At 44.9% G+C, this 27,202-nt stretch overlaps 1 long non-coding RNA gene across 1 annotated transcript; it reads left to right on the top strand.

The window, feature by feature from the left end:
* On the top strand, window positions 1-24,043 carry LOC116959901. Its single transcript, XR_004406073.2, has 10 exons — window positions 1-79; window positions 985-1,238; window positions 10,053-10,275; window positions 11,404-11,631; window positions 14,326-14,418; window positions 19,172-19,247; window positions 20,558-20,650; window positions 21,740-21,845; window positions 23,308-23,359; window positions 23,628-24,043. It is a non-coding gene; the product is annotated as an uncharacterized LOC116959901 (long non-coding RNA).
* Window positions 24,044-27,202: the final 3,159 nt, after the last annotated feature.

Below are 27,202 nucleotides of genomic sequence, written 5' to 3'. Positions count from 1 at the left end.
GGGTTCTGGGAGGAAAGTGGAAAAATTCCATGCATGAGCTAGAACAGCAACTCTGCGCTGGCAAGGAGTATAAAGAAAAGTAAGAAAAACTGGAGATAACCCTAAATGACTAAGACTCTGTTGTCCTAGTTATCACTAAAACATGGGGGAAAGAGTCTCAGGAAATGGCAAGTCACTATTTCCACAGTTGTTCTAAATCTCTGAACTTTTCTTCCCTTGTCTAATATGCTAGACCTGATTTTAAAGGTACCTGAACACCAGGAGGTTCTGGTTAGCATATAGAAAATTCCCTGCTCCCCTATTCCAACTCTTGCACATCTGTTGAACTGGAAAATTCTGCCCTGTATCCTCTGGTGAGAGATGCTGAAATGGGTGTAGTGGGTTCCCACGGGGAGAGGGAGGGAGTGTGCAGGTCAGTAAATATTTCAGATTGCTCGATGATGAAACTGTCTTGGGCAATGGAAAATTTTTGGACTTTCTAAAGGTAATTTTAAATTTCCTTGAACTTTTAAAGCTGGCTGTTTATTAAAATAAAAAGAACAAAATATTAGTGTAGATAACTCTCAGTCAGATGAGAGACCCCGAGAAGTGCTCTGGCGGCTCGTGCCACTGCCACTTCATGTGGGAAGAGAGAGCAGTCGCAGTGCTGCCCGCCCCGATGATGGTCTGAAACTGAAACACCGTCTCTCCCCCTTGCAGTATATTTAAATGGAAGTTCATTGCCCTGCTGGGCACCTGGATTTTATAACTGACCTCTGAGAAGTAGCTATGTCAGTCTGCTGTGTCCTCGTCTATAAATTAAAGCCCAAAGACTGGTAATCTGGACTGGCTGAAGGCAGTTACTTTTTGAGTGGAAGAGACCAGGCTGAGACCTGCCCCTTTTTTTGTAGGACCTCCTTAGGGGCAGCTCTGGATGCTTTTCAAGTGATTCGTGGGGCTGATGGGATGCTGTTGTGCTCATCCTTGCTATTCTTGGATGTTCAGTACTCTGCAGGTACACCGAAGGACTGGATGGAGGCTGTGCCTGGTGGAAATGGACGTTCCCAGGGTGGAAAAGGGCTGTGAGCTTGCAGCTTCGGGCACCAGGAGGAAAGCTCTGGCTTCACCTGCAGATTTGCAGCTCGGGAATAGAGTCAGGCAAAGCCCAAGCCCTGCGGCAGCACTGGAGGGTCAGGGTCAGCGGGCAGACCAACACGGGCACCGCTGGAGGGAGCAAGGCAAAAAGCAAACACAGAAAGGTACATTTCTCCATGTATCAAACCCCTGTAATTTAAAGCAGCAGAATGATGTTTTCCTTTGCTGGAATAATTTCAATTCCAGGTTCTATAGATTTTTTTTTTTTCTTCTTCAAATCTGCAATCAGTGTTTGTCAGAAATGAGAAATGGGTTGGTTTTTCAATGGTGCTGTGCTCCAGGTCAGCTTGATAACATGGGAAATGGCAGGCTAATGACAGTTTAACACCAATTAACAGACCACTTTATAATAGATTAGCATTCTGAGTCTGTTCAATTAGTAATTACAATAATTAACTCTCTGAGCTTGCATGCACTTTTGAAGAGAAATTTGGTACCTTTGTTTACGCTGAAGAAGGAAATGCACAGAGCAGGCATGGATCATTTGAAGTGTTATAGTCAGTCAGGATGGTCAGTGTACTAAATTCGGGCTTGCTCTTGAAATGTGCTTGCAGGTGGCATCCTCCCAGGTGGAGGTGACTATATAAATGACTATTTTAGTATTAGCTGAGCACAGCTGCAAGCAGAGGCTGAGATTTAGCATGTTGCTGTGGCTCAGATAAGGCATTTGTGCTGCAGAACAGCTCTATCCTTGCTTCAGGATCCCTGGTCTCAAACTGATGGATTTCCCACCTACTTAGGCCAGTTATTTTCAACATTTAGCACTCGTAGCTGAAGTCAGACTCCCAAACATGTCCTTTCCTGTTGGGAAAACTAGTGCGAAGAAGTATTTGGTAAGAGGCAGCTCTACACCGATGCTTATAGTGAGGTGCTCAAAAGAGCTCAACATCCAGCGTGACTGTGTCCTGAATTCTTGGGGAAAGCTCTGTTTTATCTTGAAGGCTTCAGGAAATGCAAGTGCTGCTGCCGTAGTGATTCCTGTAAAAGGTTTGTGGAAGGCTGCTGGCACCCGCGTGTGATGGTGGTTGTCTGTGGGACTGGAGGCAGAGCATGGAGAGGTCAGTAGGACAGACCTGATGGCTCTAGGGACATGGGGACATTGTCTTGGTGGGTTAATGGTTGCAAGATCTCCTTTGAAATTCTTGGGCTCCATTAACTTTGTGTCTCATTTAATTTTGCTGACCTCCTCTCTTAAATACTGTGAAATCTCCTTATGAGAAATGCACAAGGTGAGCTTTACTTATGGTTATTTTTGAAAAACTCAAGCAGTGGTCAGAGCTAAAACAGCAGGGGACCTTTGCAAATGTAGCCTGTTGGGGTGTTTCTTCAATCCTGCACAAATTAATAAAATTAACCATTTGATGCATGTGGCACCAACCTTGGAGAGCAAGGTTCCTCTGGGGAATAGATTTTGGTATCATTAAGGAGCCAGGATCTGTCCTGGCAACAGGGGAAAGAAAGGTTAAAAAGAAAATCTGGATTTTTAAACTAAGGGTATTGTTTGGATTGTAGGGCTGGATTGGTTTTGTCATGCCGTGCTCTACCAGAATAATTGGATGCATGCGCAGTGCAGCAGCAACCCTGGGTGACAGTGGGTTTGTCAAGGAGCTAAACAGGAAGCCTGAAAGCAGAGACTGTAGTTAAAAATTGTCATCATCTTCCTTTACCCCAGCAGAGCTCATGTCCCCCATTCTTGACATTTCATAAGATCACACGCACACACTGAACATCACTGTTCTCGCCTTGTTTGAAAACAGTCTAATGGAACAACAAGCAGGTGAAATCATAAAGAAAAGGGGCATTGATGATGCTGCAATTATAAATAAAGAAGCCTTGATTTTTCCCAGAAATGGCTCGCTGTGGTTTAAGTATTATGAGGGACAAGGCTGTGATCTGCACTGTCCCAGTGGGACGACCCTGCCTGTAGAAATCCCAGCTGCAGAGAAGATCGGGTGGATCACACAGAGGAACATCCCTGTGGATGAAGTCCTGGGGTGTGTCTGGGTACCGCATTGCCCCAGCGCTGCGAGTCCTTCGAGAGGAGGCTGGGGTGAGGCAGAGATGCTAAACCAAACCAGCTTTAGCTGCTGCCTCCTGCTTGGGGGCTTGGGGGTGCAACTGGGGGCCCATAATGACCTGACAGCTCCCTGGAGAGCAGCAGGGCTGGCCACAGAGAGGCAAAAGCTGCCTTATCACAGGGGACTTTGACTAGATGGCTTATATTTCTACTCCTAAAAGGTGCCCTGTCTTTCTAAAATCTGTAGATGAGATTCTTAAATTCATGAAATCCTTCGGGCAAAATTGCATGCTTGACAGAAGAAGATGGAGTTAGCATACAACACAACTCGGTCACTAAGGGATTAAAGTAAAAAAAAATGATGATGTGTTTATAGGGTGCCTTAAAAGAGACCATTTCATAAGGCTGAAAGCAATTCTGAGTTAAATCAGGTGGGTAAAAGAATTTGGCAGAAAAATGGGAGTAAATAGGAAAGTTGGCTCGGAGTTCAAAATGCCTCAATCAAGGAGGATATCTGCTGCTTTGAGAAACTCCAGCCTTGTTCAGAAAATTAGAAATTTATTTCCCTTCGACATTACCAACATAGAACTATTTTTCTTCTCCTGCCTGTTACAGGGTATTCAGTTGCGTCACTTGCTGCTCAACAGAAGGTAAAACCCTCTGCTGATCCACTTAAAATATAAATAAGTCGTGCGATGCACTCTGTGGGGTGTGGAACAGATGTTTGAGAGCACAGCTGCTAGGCATCCTTCTTGCTAGTCACTCACAGCTTTTTAGAGTCTCCTGTCTCTCTGTAGTTATATTAAAGAACATTTTCTACCCCTGAGGTGCCTTGGATGAGCTGCTCAGCTCGGGGTGTCTCCCCCTTCCCTGGCCAGGGACCTCCTGCCCTTGGCACCGCTGCCTGTCCTGGGGAGAAATCTGCTCCCTTTGACTTTGACACGTCTCGCTGATTGAGGAGTCAGGTTGATGGGCTGTAAAAGGCACCACTTTTAGTTGTTGTCAGCAAGAAGACTGATTGCTGACACAGGTGATAAAACAGTTAATGAAATGTTGGGATCTTCAGAGATGCATCAACTCTTCCCTCCCCAAAGGAGGTGGTGGGCCAGGTCTTCAACTCAGGTGAGCAAAGGCAGCAGAGCTGCCGCAGATCAGGCTTGCAAGACATGAAGTCTTGCAAACAATATCTTATTTGATGCTTTCTATGCCATATATCAAATATTACAATTGTTTTGGGTTTATGTCCCAGTGAGCGTAAAAGGAAGACAGGTTTCAGACCTCTTGGAGAGTCCTTGTCTGTGATTGAAAGCCTGCAGACAAGACTGTGTTTCTAACAAACGTCTTCATAATACTTAACATTCAATAGAGTAAAAGGAGAATAATGAGCACTGCAGCTATCCCAGGTTAGTAATTACCACCGTCATTATTAATTTTCCAGAGCAATCTCGTCAAATGAATCATTATTACCTCAATTCCTTAGCCAGGACTGATTGATTCTTTCTCCCTGTTGTGACTAATTTCATATAATGTCTAAGTACAATATAGAACTATAGAGCCAGTGTAATTCTAATGCAGAATAATTCCAAAAACCAAAATCCTTTGCCTACAGCTCTGTTTAGATCTGTTGCTTTATACCTCTTAACTGAAATAAATACCCCAAACCTGTCACTCCCCACTCTCCGTCACAGTCACTGGAATTCCACTGGAGACAGGGATTTGCAGCAGCCCGGGATCTGGCCTGTGTGTTCTGATGCTATATCTGTGTTGGCACCGACCAGGAGCTTCACAGCACCTTGCAGAAGAGTAGTCTGAAATAAGCTTTGATAATCTTCAGCATTTCATAATGGTCATTTCAACCATTTTCAAGGAAGGGATTTTGGTTAGTCTGTCTGTGTGGCTTTTTTTTTTTTTTTTTTTTTTTTTTTTTTTTTTTGGAGGAGAGGCTAAACGTGATGGTTTCCCAGCTCTGTTGCTTTAGCTCTCTGATTGCAGCGTTCTGTCAGCAGACCCGAGGATGAAGCAGTTCACTGAAAGACAAGGAGAAGGCTCTCCGTGGGGATGGTAGTATGCTTCTTGCTTCTACTTAAATGATGAGGTAGATGAAGTAGAACGACTACCTTTCCTTTAAAAGCTTGGAAACCCACTTCTTGCATTTTTCTTGAGCTGGAGGGAAGGGAAGGAGAAGGAGACAGCAGCTATTTTACAACTTTGTCCTTTTTGTCTCCCAGACTTCAAACATGATCAGACTGGAGAGGGAAAAGAGAAGACTATAAACCCAGAAACAGCAAGCAGCAGGGCTGTAAGTACCCTTAGCATTGGGCCTTTTTTTTTTTCTTTTTGTTTTGAGTAGGAAGATGTGATGGTTTAATCCCAAACTGACAGCCTCAAAATCTTGGTCTGTGTTGGTAGGGAAGACTCAGGTGCGGCTTTGCCAGCGCAAAGTACTTTGGTTCCAGCCTCAGGGACGTCCAGGGCTGAGGGCCCGAGGTGTGTGAGGTTCTCACCTCGCAGCTCTCAGCCCGCCTTGGATTTGCCTTCCCAAATCCAACCCCTTCCCAGCGGCAGGCACGGCCCGGGGGCTGATATTTATGGATATCAGCGTGGGTTGCTCTGGACTGAATGGGGAGAATTAGAAATATTGAAGCGGACAGTAAATAAATGAGGAGAGGTCTTGTGATATTTCGGTACCTTGGCCATCCAGCACTCCTTCATTTCTACTGGTTGTTCACTGAGGCCGTTCCACTTTAGTCCATTACTGCTGAATTAAAAAATACACTTCCATAGCCTGTGAAAGCAGAACATGATTATGCACCCTGAACTCCTCTTTGCTGGTGTGTTTAAGTATTTAAATCCATCGGGAGCGTGCGTTGCATCAGGGATTGATTTGTTCTACGGGATTCAACTGGGAGAACCACCGTATCCCAGCGCTCAGGAGCAGCCTTTGGCTGCTTGGGGAAACTGGGCAGTGAAACTTGTACCGGGTGCTTTGCCAGCACCTTCCCCTCGAGCTGGGCTGGGTCAGGCCGTGCCGTCCCCAGGGCTCTCGTGGGCTCTGCAGAGCTCGTGTTTCACTCCTGACCCCAGCCCAATCCTTGTTCTCACCCCAGGTACAGCCAGCCCGGTGTCATCTTCTCCCCTAAGGGGATGTATCCCGTCCTATCCTTCAAGGTGCGTTGCATAAAAGCTGTAAAATCTATATTACAATTTTATTATTTCCAGATTTTAACAGGAATACTTCACATTATTAGCGCTGTCTTCTTGGAAACACGTCTCTACTGTAAATTTCTGCTTTTCCTGGTGTTCCTCCCAGCCGTACAGATTCAGTCAGCAAGAAGAAAGTAAGGTGATAGTTTTGCATACTATTTTTTCTTATTTACAGTAAATAATAATACCCTGTTTATACTAATTATCACCCAAGATGTTTACTAGGTGTGAGATGCTGAGATTAAAGCAAAGCAAACCTTGAACTAATTAGAGGGTCCTTTTGGGCACGCGGAGGCTGCTGCTGAAGCCGGCGGCGGTACCTTCTCTGTTTGCATGAGACGAGCACAGAGCTGGGGAAGCAGTCGTTGCCCCAGAGCAGGGCCTGACTTAGGTCTAAACCTTCCCTGGATATGAACAGTTCAGCTGAAATCAGTGCAAAGAAAGTCTGCTGCAAGGATGTGGTTATAGGGACAACAGGCTGAGGGTTGTAGTAACCTGGCTTGGTTAACAAAACAAAACAAAACAAAACAAAAAACCAAACAAAAAAACCAAACTGAAAAACCCCCAAAACAACAAAAAAAAAAAACACAAACAAACAAACAAAAAAAAAAGGCCACACACACACACAAAAAAAAAAAAACAAACTAAACCAAACCAGTTGTGGTATTATAGCAACCTGAATAGAAGTTAAACTAAATGTAACTTCTTGCATACAACCAAGCTTGGAGATAAATCTCCATGTTTTTATAATAAATGTTACTTTATGGCAATCACCATATGCTACCTCTAGTCCTGTTTTGAGTATAAATCATAACAAGTGTGTATCCTAAAATGCTTTATTGTCTTTTTATGGCCACATACGGCTGCTGTTCCTTCCATTTGTGATTATTTTTTTTAATGGTTCCCCCTAGAACCTAAAAAATAATTAAAACTAATGAATACTCTGCAGTGACAGTAAAAGAATGAGCATATTGCATCTATTCTCACTTCCCAGATCTGATCAAAAGCAAGTGTCGAGCTGTGAAGTTGTGACACTGACATTTTGTACTGAGCTTCCGACCACCTCCTGAGACCAAACGATGACTTTGGGGAGGATCATGAATTAGAGTTTTCATTGTTTCACAGGAATAGTGCTGAGAGGGTAGAATTAAAATTAGTTGAAGTCACAATGTTTATTTCTTAGCAGAGTCTTTTTAGAAAATTAACGTCTAAAAGACTTTAAGACAAACAGATTTTTTTTTTTTTTGCCTCCGTCCTTGCCCCTGGCTTCAACGTGATATATTCTATGCACTAGGACTGGCTGGACTAGTTCCAACCAAACTTGTTCGGAGCGCAGCCCTTTTTTATTTAAAAACCTGCAAGCCATATGTGTGTCTGGATATCCAGGTTGGTGTAACTTGCTCAGGGAGCTGCAGCTTCTGAAAGTCAGAGGGAGGCGGTTGCTGACCCCCACACCGCTGGCAGTCCTGCCCTGTCAGAGCATCTCCACTGCTACAGTGAATGGCAACCTGGACTCCAAATCCAGAGTTTTGACTCAAAGTGAGAATGCTGCCTCATAACTGCGGGTTTTATCTTGCTTCCAGAAACTTGTGGGTTTGATTTTTTTTTTTGTTGTTTGATTTTTGTTGTTTTTTTTTTTTTTTTTTTTGCCTCCAGTGCACTTGGGTTTTGAGCTTCTGCATGTGTTTTGCATGGGAGTGCAGCCAGCTTTTAGCGTTTCTTAAACACCTCTCAAATTCACTTCTCAAAACTAATATTTATCTGTAAAGGATGCAATTAAAGTGTGTGTGTGTGTGTGTGTGTGGTGTTGCTGTGCATCTCTCTGCCACTCTCTGGACTTCCTGCAGCTCACGGTGGCTTTGAAATGAAACTTAAGGGGAATAATTGACAACAAAGTGCTAGCCAGGGGTTAAAGTGTCATTACGACAGGAGGAAACCTTCAAAGATCCCATTCAGTGGGGGCCTGGCCGGGGCTGCAGCTCGTGGGGACTGATGAAAAGCAAGCTCCCCAGGCAGCTCCTCGCACGCTGTCACCTGCCTTCTTTCATTCACATATCCGTATGCGCATGAGCGCACGGTGGTTCGAATTTATTGTGAATTTTGCGTGTCTGTTTTGCAGGCCGTGAGCGACATTGGCTTCCCCAAACTATCTCCTCCTCCTTTTTCTTGGTGTCGGAGCAGACTTGCAGCCCCGCAGCGGAGCGGGGTCTGGGCTCTGCAGCACCGAGCTTTCCGGCTGCTAGGCTTCTTGGCCAGTCACCACTTACATCAATAAATACCATTCTTCTACTAGAACAGGTTTAGTTACAAAAAAAAGCAAATAATGGATAATAGGAAAGCATCATCTGCATACCTGATGGAGGAATAAGTTACCTTACATTTAAGAAGTCAGGGGTAGAGCCACAAAATTGAATCCCAGCCTTCTGAATTCCACTTTGACATCCTAAGCTTGATACCATAGTTTAGTCTTTTATGCTTTATGTTGATTCATTTCTGGTTAAGTGTTTTAACTACTTAAGTCAACGTGATTTGCAAGCAAGATAAAAACAGAGCCTTAGGAAAGCACTTTTTAATTTCCAGAGGTATTTGTTAATTGATTCCAAAGGGAGAACCAGTTATAGTTAAAAACCAGAAATGTGCAAGAACAAAGGGTCATTGAAGTCAATGTCAGGATACTGCCAGGTGGTCAAATTTTACTGTCCTGACTCCCTTTTTTAAAAAAAAAAAAAACTTTGATGACCATAAAGTTGCCATTTTCTGTACTAGCTTCTCTGTGAGCTTCCCCCCTGTACAGTTACACACTATCATGAGTTAAAGTGAACCAAATCTAAACTGTTGTGGCATATAAAAACAGCAAACAAAGGAAGGCAGCTTTTTTCCCTAACCCCCTGAGATTTATTCTGACAGTTTGCAACTAGATGAAATGGATAATGGAAGTCCCTTGTCACAATAACTCAGTTTAAATGTATTGTCAGATTAATAGACTCAGTTATCCACTCTTCCAAGGAGAAAAATGACTTGTGGTTTCAAATCATGCCCTCACTCATGGCATCCCATCAAATTAACCAAACAGGCCAAATTTAGACTCCCAGCAGAAGCCAGGCGTTTTATGCCTCGTGTCATAAAAACGAGTTTATTTCTTGATTTGCAATGCCAGCCAAATGATTTCCAATTGCCACCGCAACATCTGTGGGTGCCTACGTGCCCGATGGCGGGCGGGCAGCTCCGTCTTGCCTGGCGGGGGGTGTCGGGAGGTTGGGTGCTGTGGGGCGATGCCCGTCCCCCCCCCCCCCCTGTGCTCCGGGAGGGGGGGTCCTGCCTGTTCTGGCCCCATCCACCTGCCGCAGCGGCTGCAGCCGAGCCGGGTGAAGGCATGCCAGGCAGCTAATTGAGCTACTGCTTAAACAGGGTGATAAAAACCACTCTTAAAAGGACTGCGGGGCTGTGTTTTCTGCTGCCTTGGGTTGGTACGGAGGAGTGGGAGTTTCCAGCTGGCGGAAACTCGGCTTGCTGACTTTCTGCAGAGTTTGGAAAGCATTCTGTAGGATTTGCCTTAGCTGGGTCACAAAAATACCTGCGGGAAGGCTCTCCCTGTCCTTCCAATTCCAGGCAGAAAGCATGTTAGACCGTGTCTATTCGAACCTCTCTTGCCCTTTTGCTAAATAATCTCATGAGATGATTTCACTCTCTTTTCAAGGTCGTGGCTTGGTTCAGAGTTGCAGAAAAAAAAAAATGACCTCACTGGGACGTGTCCGGGCAGGGCATTCACGGGCCGTAGGAGCTACAGCAAATCATTCAGGGAAACAATATTTCCAGTATAAATGAAGCAGCCCCATTTTCTTGCCTTCGGTGTGGCTTCTCAGCAGCGGGGATCACTGAGACACAGGCGGGCGTCCCGGCTGCGGCGTGCCGAAAGCGAGGTGCGTGCAAGGGACCTTTGGGCACCGGGAGCTGGGACCAGCAGTGGCACTGGGAGCTGGGACCAGCAGTGGCACTGGGAGCTGGAACCTTTGGGCACTGGGAGATGAGACCTTTGGGCACTGGGAGCTGGGACCAGCAGTGGCACTGGGAGCTGGGACCAGCAGTGGCACTGGGAGCTGGAACCTTTGGGCACTGGGAGATGAGACCTTTGGGCACTGGGAGCTGGGACCAGCAGTGGCACTGGGAGCTGGGACCTTTGGGCACTGGGAGATGAGACCTTTGGGCACTGGGAGCTGGGACCTTTGGGCACTGGGAGATGAGACCTTTGGGCACTGGGAGATGAGACCTTTGGGCACTGGGAGCTGGGACCTTTGGGCACCGGGAGCTGGGACCAGCAGTGGCACCGGGAGCTGGGACCTTTGGGCACTGGGAGCTGGGACCAGCAGTGGCACTGGGAGCTGGGACCTTTGGGCACTGGGAGCTGGGACCTTTGGGCACTGGGAGCTGGGACCTTTGGGCACCGGGAGCTGGGGCCACCCCAGCAGCTCTGGCCCCGGCACCGCACAGCGCGTGGACTCTGCCTCGGCGCGGCTGCCGTCACGTCTTTGCGTGGGGTCGGTGGGGGGTTTGCAGGGGAGTTTTGATAATCTGATTCTCGTATTGTCAAAAAGCAGCTCTGAATTTGCAGACCAACCATCTGTCGCACGTGGCACTGCATTGAGGAACCAGGGTTGTTTATTAACACGTGTGGAGTGAATTATCCCGGTTTACATCCGGAGAGTGGCAAATTGTTGGATTTAATAGCTGTAAGCTCCTCTGATCTGCAATCACTGTCTGCTGGATTTTTTGATCTGACAAAGCATTGTGTGCAGTGCTGCAAGGATCCTTCCCCAGCCTCTCCGGGGGAATCCTGCTATCAGGCTGCAAATGTATGGCTGCACAAAACGTGTAATTTTGAAGTCTAAACCTCTGAGAGCTCACGACACACTGAGGCAGCAGTTTACCTTCAAAGTCGCTTCTCTGCCTGTACTTACCACCTCTTGTGATTTAGCACTACCTCTCACACGTCCTCCACAGAAAGTCATAAGGTTTACTTTCTAAAAATCTTATCTTCTTCTCTTAATTAGGCATTTTCACACAATGAACCATATGGGAGTCAGAGAAAAAGGTGTCGATGTGCAGCGCAGCCTGGCCCAGTGGATGCTGATTGATAAAGCTGGCAGATGGGTAGATCGTCAGCTTTGAAGACTGGATTTTCTGCTGAAACTATTAAATAAGACAGACAGACAGAAGAACTAAATGGCAAGGAGGGTGTGCAGTGCAGCTGCTTCCCCAAGTTGCAAGAAATTGCTCAGGTCAGTGGGGCTTCCACCTCAGTGTTTCCTTCTCCGTGATTTTTTAAGCCGTTTTTTGCTAAAACCAGCTCCTACTTGCCCCATAAATATAACTGCATTTAAGTAGTTTCCCCTGGGGGGATGACGTGATGCCCAGCTTGGTGCCTGAGCATGAAAGTTCATAAATATAGTTCATAAATAAAAAGTAAAGGTTTTAAACTAAAGGAAGGTAGATTCAGACTAGATGTAAGGAAGAAATTTTTTATGATGAGGGTGGTGAGGCGCTGGCACAGGGTGCCCAGAGCGAGGTGGTAGATGCCCCCTCCCTGGAAAGGTTCAAGGCCAGGTTGGACGGGGCTCTGAGCAACCTGGGCTGGGGGAAGGGGGCCCTGCCCGGGGCAGGGGGGGTTGGGACTAAATAAGCTTTAAAGGTCCCTTCCAACCCAAACCATTCTATGATTCTCTGATAAATCATGGGATTTTTAAACTAGCTTAGCCTTTGCTCTTGTAACGTTACCTTTCTTTTCCTGTTTCCCATCCCAGCTGATGTGCTGGGCCTCCTCTTTCTTCTGCTTCCCACAAAGCCTCTCTTTTCCGTTTTGTCTTGTCTTTGCACATCTCCATCTCCTATTTTCTTCAAGCATGTAGATACTGTGTCACTATTTTGGACTTTTCCCTGCAAAGTAACCTAGAATTATTACAGCGATTTGGTCCGTGATCTGAATTCCCACGTGAGATTATACACACGCTGATTTAGGAGAGCATTTGAAGACCACACGGTCAACAGCAGGTTTGTGTGGAGTGCTGTCCCACACCAGGCTGCTGCAAAAATGTCTTCTTCCCTGGAAAGTGTAGGTTGTTGTGGCTTTTCTGTAAAACCTCCCCTAGAACCATTAATTCCCAGGAACGCCTGGAAGGGTTCTCCACGTGGTTGTGTGGAAATTGAAACCCGTGGCATAAAGAGACAGAGACATTTGTACGACCCTCCCTTCAGTAGCAAAATTGTTGAGCATGGCATATCCTTGAAGCACGTGGAATCTCTTCTATTTTAAACTCTAACCATGAAATAAGAAAAAAGCCCGGTGAAGCAAAAGCTTCTGCCTTTTTATTTTTGCTCTTAACATGTAAAAATAGAAGCACCTGCTGGGCTCGTTAAATATGTCTTTTTATTTTCATAAATCACCAAGGTAGAATTTGAATTATTTACTCGATAAACTCGAGGCCACATTAATTTCCATTCTCCATTTTTTTGCAACCAATTTTTTGTGCATTAGCTTTGGAGCTGTTTCCCACCCACCTTTTGTTCAGTGCCCACTGAGCAGAGTCCCTCCCCTTGGTGACTGCAGGGGCTTCGTGAACTTCAAAAGCAGCCTGAAATGTCAGCCACGTGCAGCCTTTCTGCAGCCGCTAAATTATGGATCAGAATACAGCAGATCAAACAGTTCAGAATTATTCACTTGTGGGTCTTCACTTGGTAAAGCAATAAAGATCTCTGCATTTCTTCTTTGGTAATATGTGGGGTGGTTGTTTTACATGCTCGAGAGTAATGTTATCGGGGTATGGGGGTGTGTATGTAATTTTTTTTTTTTTTAAGCACGGCACTTCAATCAAAGCTTCATTCTACTGTAAACCCAATTAGCTTCAGCCTGCCAAGTCAGCTTGACTGTCTGCAAGAATGTATGTAAGGCTATGAATAATTGCTAAACTCAGTTTTCTTTCTATCTAAGAAATGCCACGAGGCGTTTGTTACCACTAGATAAACCCTCCGCACTTGTCTCTGTGGTTCCAGCTGAAGACACCCGTTCAAAAATCATAAATGTGTTTGAATAGTATTCTGTGTGTGAAGAGGCTCAGTAAAAAGCGGGTGCTTTCTTTGCTTTGGAGCAGAAGGTTGCTGAACCCAGATCCCGGGCTCCACCAAACGCTCAGGGATTTTGCCATTAGCTTTAGCGGGAGCAGGACGGAGAATTTCCATAGCTTTATTGCGTGTGGCTGCAGAATAAACCCATTCCCGTAGGAAAACAGTAGCAGGGCTGCGCCCTGTGCCAGACGAGAGGAGAGGTTAGAAAATGAAACGCTCCAGCAATACGTGTGGAAAAATGGGTCACCTACTTTGTGCGAGGAAGCGCACAGGTCGCTCTCGCTGTATTTTAATATGCCACGTGCTGGGACTCGGCTGCAGAACCCACCCAAACCCGCGCGGAGAGGTGGGGTGTGCAGGGAGCTCTTGCTGTGAATTGCTTCCAGGGCTCCTTCCCATCACACTAAGGTATGTGCTGGAGATCCTCTTGCTTTTGGTCAGTTGGTGAATATAGGATGTATTTCCTAACATAAGGAAGGTTGGCCACGCTGGTATGTTCGGTTGGTTAAATAGAACATGGCTTCCCCATTTGCAGTGGGTTCCCCCTTAAATATTTACTGGCCTTTCCATCATGCGTGCAAAATTGCCCTATTTTTCCTTCTCCATCTATGGGCCACCTAAGAAGTTGTCGGGGGTGACGTCATCCATCTGACTTCAGTTGAGCGTCCCTTCTCGTTTTTGAAATTGGACTCCTGTCCAACTTGTGTCCAATTATGATTGTGATTAATGTTAGCGTGATTAATTGTGATTTCTGTTAGCGCCCCTCAAGGATGATCATATTCCAATGACATCCTGAAGACTCTCCAACTGTTTTCTTGAAAACAAAATTTTTTAAAAATGTATTTTCCTTCAAGTCTAAGGTTCAGAACGTGATATGCTATTCCATGTGATGGCCACTGGTAGCGAGCTGTGTGGCAAGATTTTGATGCTTCAGCGCTGGATGTTTGGTAAGATTTGAAAATGTTCAGATTTTTATTACTTAAGTGTTAAATGATGTGTATTTACACTGACACACACATATAAGCAGCACTTTTTTCTTCCAGATATGGTATTATATAAAGCACCACAATATTATTCCATTTGTCTTTTGTAAAGTCTGCCAAAAATAATAGGTTTGCATTAAGACTGAAAACTTTAGATAGGAAAATATTTCCGATGCTACAGGGGAAGATATGATTTTGACTAACTTTATTATAGCAGGTGCATAAGCGAAGGCCTGTTTTGACAACTATGAACTAAGTTGCACAAAGTAGGAGTGACAGTGTGATTCCCAGCAGCAGAAGTCAGTGCCACACCAGTTTGTTACAGCTCCAGCTTCCCTTTTCCTACACGAATGACGGTGGTGTCTATTATCCCCTGTACACAGTGATCTGTCAACGACTACTTTCTCAATTACTTCTGGTGTGTACGTGGGGGTGACACGGGGGAGCAGGTGATACCTGATAATAGTACATTATCAACAGGGGAAAGTTTCATTTTCTTTAAATAGAAACCATGTCTGGGTAGCTGCAAGACTCCCAGACTCTGTGAAATCTAGAGGGAAATTTTAGTCTTAGCTTTTTCTGTGGGATTAACTAAAAAACTTACGTACGTCCCATTTCTTTTGAAAAACATATTGACAGACTGATGACTACTGCTCCTATATCTGGGTGTGAACAACAATATAGAGCCCAAGAAAACTGGGTGGTCCTCTCGTGACTCTTCCAAGCAGCATAAAGCACCAAATAGTGTATGGGAATAGGGGGGTAGCCCTCAAAAATAGCCATGTGAGGAGTTTCAATCGATGGGGGACTTGTCCCAGGCAGCTCTTACTCAGTAGTTGGTTGATGCTGCTAGGGAATTAAAACACAGGTTATTGTGATGAGCAGTAATTCAGCATCATGATCCAGTTGGATCCTGCCAGTGCTCGAGGCCGCGACCGCAGCAGCGTTTGTGCCGTCAGCCCTTGGATCCCCACTTCTTGCCAGCCAGACCTCGTCCTTCTTTTTTGCCCAGAGGGTCTTCAGCCCACCTGCTGTTCCTGTCGGTCCTTGGTCCTGGTGGCATCCAAGTAGGTGTGATTTATCTGGAAAGAAATAATAGATGCATTAAACTTGGTAGTTATTATGTACTGAGAAATGCCATTGTTACATGAGGGGTTTGTTTTGTTTGATGTGGTTGCAAGTTATTTTAACTAAAAGAGGAGGAATGTCAGCCTACGCCCCACAAGTGATCAAGAACAGCAAAAATTATCAAAGGACCGTGTCGAGGGGTGCAGAAGAATGGCCATGCTGCTGCTTCTTCCCTATTTCATTAGGAACCATTTTGGTATGTTCATTACCCAAGGACATTATCACAAATTGTGTTTTGTCCTGGGTGATTATGCCGTTGACTAAAATGTCAATGATAGTGCGTAAAACACAGCTGAGAAATTAGGGATAATTTCAGTAGCTATTAATGAACTACAGCCTTGCTTAGCTGATAGAGTCTTCAGAGAAAGGAAAGATAAAGAGTTTTTGTCTTTTTCAGTCTTTATACTCCCAGCAATATTACTGTTATCGATTAGGTGCAAAAGAAGTTTTACTCCCATTTATTTTAATTTCTGGCTGATTACGGAGTCTCTGTGTGCAAACGCCGTGCGTCTCAGCTGAGATGCTCAGGGCACGCACCCAGGGAAGCTGGCGGGAGCGCGGCCGGGGCTGGCGGCTCGCAGCTACGGCAGGAGCTGCCCAGAGGCCGCCGCGGCAGCCACGGGCCGTCCTCCTCTGCAAACGCCGGGCGCAGGGCTCCCGCAGCTGTTTCTTGAGGCTTTATACCCATTTCCTGCTTACAGGTCGCTGCTTAGGATGAGTTTTTATAACTTTTCGCTATTACAAAGGTGCTAGAAGTCGGGCTTTGCGGTGGGAATCGGTGGGGCGCACGTCTTGGCAGAATTTGGCGTGCTGATCTCAGCGTTTTGTAACTGAAGAGAGCTCTGGAATGGAAGAACACGTGGAAGCTATTTTAGAAGATTTATATATATATATATATACAGTGCTTTAAATGCAATTAGGGGGATTCAGCTAAAGGTTTCACATTAGCTCATTAAAGCATGGCAGCTGTAACCGATCCTCCCGGCAATGAACTGCAGTTTGCTAAATGAGGAGAGGCTGCTGCATAGCTGCCCTGCTCCTGGCATGTCTTGGGGATGGAGTATTCTGGGAGGGGGTAGCAGACGGGCTCCTGCAGGGAATCCCACAAATTTCCTCGGATGGATATAGCAGCACGATATTTGATATAATCAATATATAGAATATTGTTGTTGTTTCTAGTCCAACAAAAGACTCAAGGAGACAGAGGACAGCACACGCAGCCGTAGATTTGTGCAGAGGAATTCTGGCAACTGGACTGACAATTGTAGCCAAAGAAAAAACTGTGGATTTTTTCACTTCATTTGAATGTGCCGGCACGTGCTGTGATTTTTAGATCCATTAGAAGTGATGTGGAGGTAATCTGCAGTGTGCAAAACCTCTGTGTGCTGCCCCAGGCTTTGTCTGCGGCATCCATGGTCCTCTTGGGAGGCAGAACTTATGTGGCAAGACATAAATCATAGAATCGTTTAGGTTGGAAAAGACCTTTCAGGTCATCGAGTCCAACCGTTAATGGAATTAAATGAAAACATCGAGACAGCTTGGAGCTCCTGGAGAGCCTTTGGTTGGAAGGTTCTGCACAGCCCTGAGCCGTGGGAGAGCCGAGTCCATCAGAGCAGCCTCGGGGCGCGGACGCTTCGGCCACTCGGCCCTTCTGAAGGCTCCGCTCCGCTGCGGCGCAGGGCCAATTAATTTTATGAATCCTATCTGTGGCTCGTGTTCCTCCTTATATAATCCTCATTTGCTTCAAACGAGCAGAGAGTGTGCCCCTGAGATTCTGAACATACCTCTTTATTAAAGTTTAAACAGAAATTGTTACCTACACCCACAGAAGCTAAACTTAGCACTAATATATGAAATGAGATGAAGAGAATCCCTTTCAATCCCCTACCAGGTGTCACTGTAAAGAGAGGGGGGGAGAAGGTGACTGCATAGTGTTATGAACATCAGCATTAACGATCCATTGTATTTATTTCTCCAGTAAGCAGAAGCAGATTAAAAACAAAAACGCAGAAGTTAATTGGGTGATTGCACAGCAATCGGTCTTTGCTTTTGTTCTCCGCTCCCCGGGAAGCCGTGCGCTGCCGGAGTGGCAGTTGTGACTAACAGCACGCAGCTGGGGCAGCGTCTTTCTTACCAGCTGCATCAAACGCAGGGAATGAAAACAATTTTAATGAAGCCTTGTCCTGTTCAATTCTCAGGGAGCGAGCAGCCCGCGGTGGCCGGGACGGGCCTCTCGTCTCCTCACTGGCCTCCCTCTGCCCCCCGAAGGGGCTCGGGGAGTGTTTCGAGAGCAGTTTTATAGCTGATAAGGGCAATTAAAAATCATGTGTTATCACTGCTGAGGTTGCTGGATGCCGAGTTGGGATGTTTCATCTCACCTGCCAGCTCAGAGATTCCTTTCACAGGCTTGCGGTTCGTCTTCCAAGGATATTCCCGTTCAACCTGAAGCGTGAGAGGAACCAGATTGTTTAAGGTATTGAAGATTTTAATGAGCCAAGCTGAAAAAATGTTCAGTTTTTCTAATAAGCCCCCAGTTAAAGAGGACAAGGAGGAGGGAAAGGCAGCGGCCACTTCACAGCTCAGGAAGCCCCGGCTTTCATTGCCATCGTGCCCATGGCACGCCTCTCTGAAATCAATGAAAGTCAATTCTGCCTCAGAGTGATAGATTGCTTTGAGATCTCAGTAGAATTTTTCTCCAAATTGCGAACTGGATGAGGGTCTTACAAATTATGAAAGCCCTAGATTCAATGCACGTTAATTTTCTAGCCTATTTTCTATGCCACTGTCAGAGCCACGAGCAGAAATGGAGATCAGAGGTTACCTGTGGGCTCTCCAGTGGAGTTTTTAACAGGGCTGGGAAGAACCAGTGAGCTGGGACTTGCTTTTAGGAGTTTTTGGAGATCTGTTTTAGCAAGGTATTTTCTACCCTTTCTGTAGTCCAATTTAAAGCTGGCTGTATGTGTGTAGAAGGCAAATTCCCTACTACCATGAGCAGCTCTCCCTGCAAAAATTGTTAAGGCGAATTAAGTTGCAGGAGTACATGCAAGAAAAGATTTGCTTTTTCTCTAAGGAATACTAGGATATTTGTCAATTCCTCTCCATTAGAAACCTAACACATTCAGAGGTAAAGATGAAAAGTGAAAAACCCATGAAGATCAGATGAAAGGATGGAAATTATCATTCAGGTAACCCAGCTACCTTAACACTGTCACCATGGAGATCCCCGATTATCTTCTGCTCTTTGCATGCAAAGTGCTGAGAAACACTGGTTTCATAATTGGCATCATATTTCCCTGAGTATATTAATCTTGCCCGTGGAATAATGCTCATCAGGTCCTGAATGGTTTCAGATAACCAGCAGTAATATATTGAATCAGATGATTCGATATTCTGATTTTCAATGCAGGGATTATTCGATGTGTTGCCGTGCACAGTGTGCAAGCACGGAGGTGACTGTAACTGTGCTGGGGGTGAAGTTCCAGCATTCTGGGGTTTGTGCCTACTGAGAAGAAAACTCTGCGCTCTTGACTGATGAATGAAGTAGCATAACATTCTGCTGTGGCTTGCTCTACATTCCTTGTATTTTCAGATTTCCATGCTCTGACTCTGATTTTCCTGGATTCTGGCTTGGAAAATATCTTTGCGTGGGAGTACCTGCTCAGAAGGTGTGTGGACCCAGCCTTAACATTTATTTTTTTTTTTTTTTTGGTAGGTCAGTACATGTGGGCTCAAACTAATATTTTACACAAGACATACAGTTAGATGTAGCTTTTTATATCGTCTTTATAATCTGCCTTCAGTGCATTAAGTAGCTGTCTTCAATTAATTCAGCTGGTGTGTTTCCTCCTTTTCCCATCCAGCTTGTTTCAGGGTTGACAGAAGAGGTGTGTCACATTTGTGGCTGTAGTTTTAAATGAAGTTAAAATTTGTCTTTTATCCTCTAGTGTCCCTAAAACAATTTAGTCCTACTGTAATTATTAGCATTCTCATTAAGAACAGTTTAGCTAAAAATCAAGACACAAAGACGCAGTGACTTCATCAAAGCAACGCAAATCCAGATAAAGTTAGGTTTTTAATTCAACTTCTATGCTTTGAAATAAATCCTCAGAGCATCAATTACTCTATCTGTTGTAAAGCAACTACTATCAGCCTCCATTGCTCCCCTTTACACATTTTAATTTAATTATTATTTTTTGCTTTAAAATATAGGGTAAGGAATTTTACAGTTCCTCAAGAAGAACTAAAGCAGACAACAACAAAAAATTTCTGTAAAAGCAGAAATTGCTTTCTTTTGTAATCAGGTTGATTGGACTCATGTATAATCATACACAGCAGGTGGGAAGATTAACATTTCACTAATTCCTAGTGGTCATTACTGCAAGGAAATTTAATCTGCAGAGTTCACAAGGATAGGAGTTGCATGCTGGTAAAGCTCATTTAAAAGACAGAGCAAAACCAACACAACTTTATATTCTGGAATCCAGTTTTATTCAAAACTATTTTGGCCTGCAGGCAATACGCATACACCCAGTATCTTCTACTTAATTGAAAAACAGATTTGTATTGATCATGCCCACTTAACAAGCACATTCAAAACCCATTCCTGTTCTCAGTTTACTTCGGTGGGGAATACAGGCAGACCCTCAGCAACTTAAGCTGCTTGATAAGATGGATATTTTTACAGCAAATGTATTTTTTTCTGTGTGGGGGATGTATTAGTACACAGCACTAACAGATTCAGTTCTCATATTTGGATCAATTCAGAATAATTCTGCTGGTGTTGCACAAGTTTTTAATTTTTTATATGAAAACAAAATGTGACATAATTATTATGATCAGTTTCCGCTTCACTAACCAGGATGTAGGACTTTTTTCATTCGAAACCCTGAATAAAATGTCCAGCAACTTGCGATGTGAAAGCTATGGTCATCTGCTTCTCCTGCACCTACAGCTCTAATCTCTCGACTTTTTCTAGTTTTACCAGCAGGAGATTTTCCATTGACATTCCGTGGAAGAGCTCAGGGTGGTCTGTGACTAAGCTGGAAAAGCTTGAAGGATTATTGGATGGGTAAGCAGGGATGACTACTCTGCTTTTTATCTTGTATGGAGCCTAGCTGAGCTTTAGCTATGTTTTCTGTCTCCCACGAGCAAGAGCAAAAGGAGTTGAAAGAGTGAAAGGGAAGTCTAAAATTAGCAGCATTATTGAATGGGGAATGGAAGCAGACCCCGAGTTTAGCAGGGTAAGCAGCACGCTCCTCCTCCTTCACCTACGACTGACTCCTTGTGCTGCATCACCCAGGAGATCCCAACGGGATAAACACATCGGGAAGTTGGAGGAGAAAGACGGGGAGGAAAATTTAACCTGGGCATGTTGTGCTCCCTGTACTTGGACAAATCATGATTGAGATACAGCCCTACCATCACAAAGCAAGTAGTCCGTGGCCAAGTGCCTTGCTTTTTAACGTTGTCACTAGTTGAAGTTGCTTTGAAGACCTCTCCTAAAAAAGCATCTCATCCCATCCAGACCCATTGAAAAGCCTCTTGCGCCTGCCTCCGGTCATTGCCCCCGTGAGGAAGCGGGAGGTGGGACCTGCGCCGGTCCCAGGAAGCCGTGTCACCATTCCCCTGCTGCTGGGGACGGAGGGGGTCTGAGGGGCAGGAGGGAAGGTGCCACCGTGGGGCAGAGCTGGCTCTGCTCGATGGTTGGCCCTCCAGTGGCAACCCGTCCTGCCTGTCTGCACGGAGGGTTTCCTCTGCTCCCCCTCTAAATACCAGCACTGCAGCGACCCTCCTCGTGACTTAGTTGGGATCAGTAGGCTCGTTTTCTTACCTAATGCTTTAAAGGCATCCTTTGATCTATGCAGTTAAAAGTACAGTTGAGCTATATTGTTAAAAAAATTGTAAAAAAATGACCAGATGGCACAGTAGCTGGATTTGGCTGGGTTAGAATAGGGTATTATTCCAACAGAGATAACAACATATCCCTCCAAAAAAAAACAAGTGACCACTGAACATACGTTTTATTGAACATCAGAGATTTTTACTGTGATAATGATGATGATATTACAGTGATATAATGCTGGTGTCCTTTATCCACAGAAAGCTTCGGTGAGTCTGAGCCCCAGTGGGACTGGTGATGCTTTCTTGTCCTTTGCAGGCTCACAAAACTCGCACGAAAATGTGGCTGAAGCTCAAGCATCTGGTCTAGCCCTGCTGCTCTGCCAGAGCTGTGCTAAACTCAGGACTACTGAAGTTGTAATGGGGTAAAGAAAATCAAAATAAACTCCTGCTATTGCAAGAGTTGTTTCCACTTGATTTTTAAATGCTGGGTACAGAATGACAGCCATGAAATACATAGCACGAATCAAAGCAAGTTAAGTGCAGCTAAACTAGGTTAATAGTGGTGTAGATGATGGTTTAAAAATCAGGAACAGCTAAAAACATGACTGCACTGATGTTAATGCTGTATTAGCCTGATAAAAGGACTGATTTTTGTAAGTCAGTCTTCAATCAGTGCCTGTCTCAGCCCTTGAATGCAGCCTACTCTTTGAAAAGAGCTTAGCATTCTGGTTTAATCGTGGCCAAAATACAAAGTAATGCATTCAAGTAATTGCATGTATGAACAGTACTTAATCCTCACTCCCATTCATAGTTTGAAAATGTTGTTGGGATTTAAGTGATGGAGTCGCTGGGCGGAGCCAGAGGGTTTGCCCCCTGCAAAGTTCTGGGAAAGCTCCTGCGAGACAATTTACATCCCACGGAAAATTAAGTAGCTTGAGCCCGGGGTGATGGCTCAGGGGTGAAATGATGGGGTGACCCCGTGGACTAATGGGGTGCCCTGACCCACCGCAGGGAGATGGTTCCCTTGCTCCTGCCCTCCAGAGTCCAGCATCCAGACCCGGTGCCCAAAGCTCAGCATGTCCCATCTTTGGATGGAAAAAGATGGACAGGAGCCTTGTGGGGCTCTGGGAAGAGCAAACAGGAAGGCGTCCAGGGACTGTCACTGGCAAAGATAACAAAATTAACAAGTAAACTAAGAGGGAAGTTAGAACATCAATACGCACAGTAATAAGTGACAATGAATCACCAGAGATCTGTTGCTTTAATGATGCTGTTGTAAAAATGATGGCCCCGAGCTATTTCAGACCACGTATACTGAATTTTGGCTGATGCTTATCAGTTTATATGCAAGAAAATTTATAGCGTGCAACCTAAATGAAACAGTCCTTTGGACAAGAAGAAATGGATTGCAGGTGCAAACAAGCATGAAATGAAAATCTACTAATGAGTTTCCATTAGCAGCTAAATACATAATCGAATAATTTTTAGCCAACATAGAGCAATGAGAAAATCAATTTATTCCTCATAAGTACTACTATATGGATTGATGCTCTGGTACATCTAAAGCTGGTTTTGTTAAGTGAAAGCTGAGCTTTGGATTCAGTTAAAGCTCGGCTAATAGCAGCAGAACATGGGTTTGCTTTTACTGAATATGAATGGAATATATTTTCTTTGGAAACCCTATATAGCAAAAGGTAAAAGGAGGTATTAGTTAATAAGGAGTATTTCCATCTGAAAGCTAGAGACTAAAATATTTCAGAAAGGTGGACTAGCACTGGCACGTCTGAATTTACTTATGAATATCCATTAACGAAGTAAGCATTGCTCTTCACCTGCTCTTTAAACAATGATATCCTCAATTTCCTTTCTTTTTGCCTTAAACAGCCTCTAACCTGAGTTTTGCTTGCACGGTGTTTTCGGACCTTATTCAACTATGGTAAGTATTTCTCCTTCCCCTATGGAGACCCTGATTTCCAAGCTCTCACAGTCATATACATAAACAAAATAGCTTTGAAAAGCTGTTTGGAAGGTGTTGGTGAGGATTCTGCAGCAGAAGACACACTTTGGTGTGAAAGAGGCTCTGCTTCAGCGCCACGCGAGAGAACGGCAACACCGTGTGTTTCTGCAGTTACTGCATGTGAATGAAATTCATACTGAGAAACTGGCTAATATGTACAGCACAAATAATCTAATGTTTCTTCCAGGCCAGATTCTTCACCTTTACTTCCAGCAAGGCACGTGTCCCGTGGACCTCATGGAGGAAACACTGTTCCACAAAGGGGACCTCAGCTGGGCATGGTTTGGCCTTCATCATCTGGTGGTTTTAATTATGGAGAGGTAGGTGGGTTTCTACTTCGTCCCCTTAGAAGCACAACCCTGTGACCTAAAAGCACTCAGTACTTTTCAGGGCAAGACACTGAAATCAAGAGGACTTTTTAATGGGATAGGCTTGGGGACTGACATTCATCACAGCCTTTTAAGGCTCAGTAGTTTATGAGTCGATGTATGCATAATATTTGCCAAACCAGAGGTCAAAGGAAATAGTAATAATAGAGAAGGAGGAAAACAAAATACTTTTAAGCACCCTTTTTCAAGGAGGAATTCATTGTGATAGCTCAGACTTACTAAGTTTTAAAACCACTGATTGATGTGATGAGGATCTTAGCTCAGAAGTAGTTACTTGATGGGGACATGGTTCTTATACATGGAAGCTGAAGCTTATAATAAGCTGAAAAACTAATGGACTTGCTTGGACACATAATGCTTCTAGACAAGCTTTCAAGAAATGCATGGCTGTATATAAATCTCCCATTTTAGCATGACAAATATATCCCCTCATAACAGAAACATGAGCAAACTCTGAATTGAGATGTTCTGGCTGGTGGCAGTCCAAATGAGGAAGAGGCTGGAGCACAATTAAGCTAATCATCGTGTTAAATGTCTCATGTCTGGTGCCCAGCTCACTGATGGCTCCTTGCTCCACGAACAGCCGCGCCGAGTTCGGTGGGCCGACAGTTTGTCTTCACATGGCGCTTTGCATTTGACGGGATCCCTGTAGGATCTACAAATTTATCAAACTGAAATAGAGTCCTTTCACTGCTGAAGTCGGCTTCCTTTGGTGCGGGAAGCACGTAACTGCAGGACCACAGTTTAGAGCAGGGCGTGATGAACAATGTGCTGTGGGAACTGTGAAGGGGACTCGGGGCAGGTGCAGTGCGATGAGCTAACTTGACCCTTGGTAGGAATGTGGGAGTTTTTTGCAAGCCAATTTCTGAAAAACACAACGTGGCATCTGTCGTGTATTCGAAATTTCAGATGTGGGTTTCTTCTGAAGGCAGAGCCTCTAGCTCTAGGCACCTGTCAGATCTGTGGGCTGTAAGGCAGTGGGAAAAAAAATCTCTTTTGACCCCTAAAAAGCTGTACGAGAAGTGAATAAATGCTATGTTTACAATATCAGAAGAGGTTACTGCCTTTAGTCTTGATCATACCACTGCCACAGAGTCTGTCTTCATCAGAAAATGGTGGTGGGAGTGAGAACGTGGGGTGTCCTGGTGAGCTGCTGCCTGTGGCCGTGCGTCTCCCGCGTTATCCTTATCCTCGCGTTGCTGCTGCAGCCCCTGTGCCCACATACAGATGCACAAAGATGGATGTAGAGCTCATTCTCAAATCCATGGAGACTGCCGTTCTCAGGCTCACACTCGGGATATTTCCTACTGAATTACTGTAACTTACTGCAGAACAAATGCCTGATACAAAAAGCATCAGGAAAGACATCTTTCTTTTACGGTCTTTCCCGGTTATTATTGTAGCAATGGTGGCTTTCAGGGAACGGGAGATGGCTCTGTCAGAAGTGGTAATGGCACTTCTGAGCTGTCGATTACCTCCACGTTGTGCCGTTTCACCGCATTTGATAAAGACATCTCCGTTCTCTGAAAGCCATCGGTGATTCAGTGATAGTACCAAAATCAAATTGGATTGCAGGTGCTTTCTCTGGCATCCTGCGTTTGAAACAGGATGTCCCCATGTCGGACAGAGTGAGATGACATTTGTTTACAAAAATGCAATATAAATCACACTTCGAAATACCTTATTTTCGTAAGAACCTGTTTATGTGTGTGAACTTTAAACCAAAGTGAGACGTAAATTATTGGACACTGTCTGGATGTGGCTGAAACTTCTGAGGTGTGTTTGACTCGATTTGTCTGAGCAAATGCCTGCATCTTGGACCCAGTCTTGGGGCAGTTTCCCATTGACTCCAGCTGGCATTGTATCAAAGCTTAGTGTGCTCTACAGCGGGCAGATGAGAAATCCAAGTATTTCTATGACTTTCTCCAGAGCTGTGAATGCTGGGGTAACTTGGAGATACTCACAAGATTGCCCCGAATGCGCCTGCATGGCTGCTATGTGCAGGTAAGTGATGACAGGCAAGAAACAAGGAATACAAGAAAGCAAAAATACTAGTTAATTCCCAAGAATTGTCAAAGCATTAGAAATGTCTACACAGCCTACCTAGCTCCACCTTGGAGAGCCAGCTAAAGCGTATCTCCCTTCCCATCTTCCTCTAAAACTCTAAATGAAAAACAAATAAAATTTTTATAACCTTATATAAGCACTGCCATAACCCTATGTATCAGCCAGCATCCTTTATCTCTCACCGGCTGGAAATCTTGCATTTTCATTGCCCTGAATCACCAGATGCATTCATCAAACATGACAAATGCCTCCAAAACACTAAATCATACCACTCGATCTCAATGGGCTACATGATCTTAAAGGTCTTTTCCAACCTAAACGATTCTATGATTCTACAATCATTGTCATACCGACAATAAATTTGAATATATGTGTGTTCCAGACTCAAATACCTACAGCTCCTACCAGGGCTGAGAAACTGCAGGGGGAAAACTGAATTTTAAATTAAGAGTTTTTCAGTCCCTCAAAAATTTGATAAACTCATGAATTTTTGTGAGGCTTTCTGATTTATTTTTAGAAAAGAAGTAGTTTTTTCCTACCCACAGGAGTGATTCATGGAGTAAGAGACGTTTTCCAAGAATAAGGTTATCTCTGAGCAAGTGCAAAAATGTGGAAGGGAAGGACTGTTTAGGGCTCTCCCGGGGAGCTGCCAGTTCCGTGGCCCTGCCCGTGCGTTGCTCCCCGCTGCTCCTGCGCCCCAGAGCACCGGCGCCTGCCCGAGGGTGGCACTGGGAGGGGTGGGCAGTGGCTTTGCAGCTTCCAGGCCGGAGAGAAACGCAGCAGAGCATCCTCCTCCCTGCTCTGTTCGATGGGACCCTGCACCCCAGAGGCAGCAGCAGGAAAACGCCGAAGTCGTCGCGGGTCAAACTTTGGGATGGCTTAAAAAGGGGAGAAGCTGGGCTGTGGACGCATGGGGCGGTTGCCCTAAGGATCCCATATATCAACTGACCCGCGAGAACCGCGGCCTCTCCGCAGCAAAAGCCAGGCCATGCAAGGTAACCTGATAACCTTAATTAAAGAGGTTCTCATTCTCTTTCTTCAGAGTTGGTTGAGGCTAGAAAAGCGGCACTACCTGGGATAACCTTATCCAGGAGCACGAACAGACAGATTATAGCCCACTCTACAGTAAACTGTTTTTACTTCCACAGAGCCAGTACTCCGTGGTCAGACTCTAAACAGTTTAAACGAGTGCAGTAGGAGATGCGTGAATGTAGACATTTCCTCTTCAACGTGTATGCTCCAAATTCAAAAGCCTTGTGTTATACGTAGGACTGTGACGCAGACATGTAGGAAGTCTTTGTTTTCA

Source organism: Tyto alba, unplaced genomic scaffold, assembly GCF_018691265.1.
Source record: "Tyto alba isolate M040663 unplaced genomic scaffold, T.alba_DEE_v4.0 Super-Scaffold_3, whole genome shotgun sequence".
Lineage (NCBI taxonomy): Eukaryota > Metazoa > Chordata > Aves > Strigiformes > Tytonidae > Tyto > Tyto alba.
Note: the sequence above shows the minus strand (reverse complement) of the source record. Positions and strands in the feature narration are given on the sequence as shown.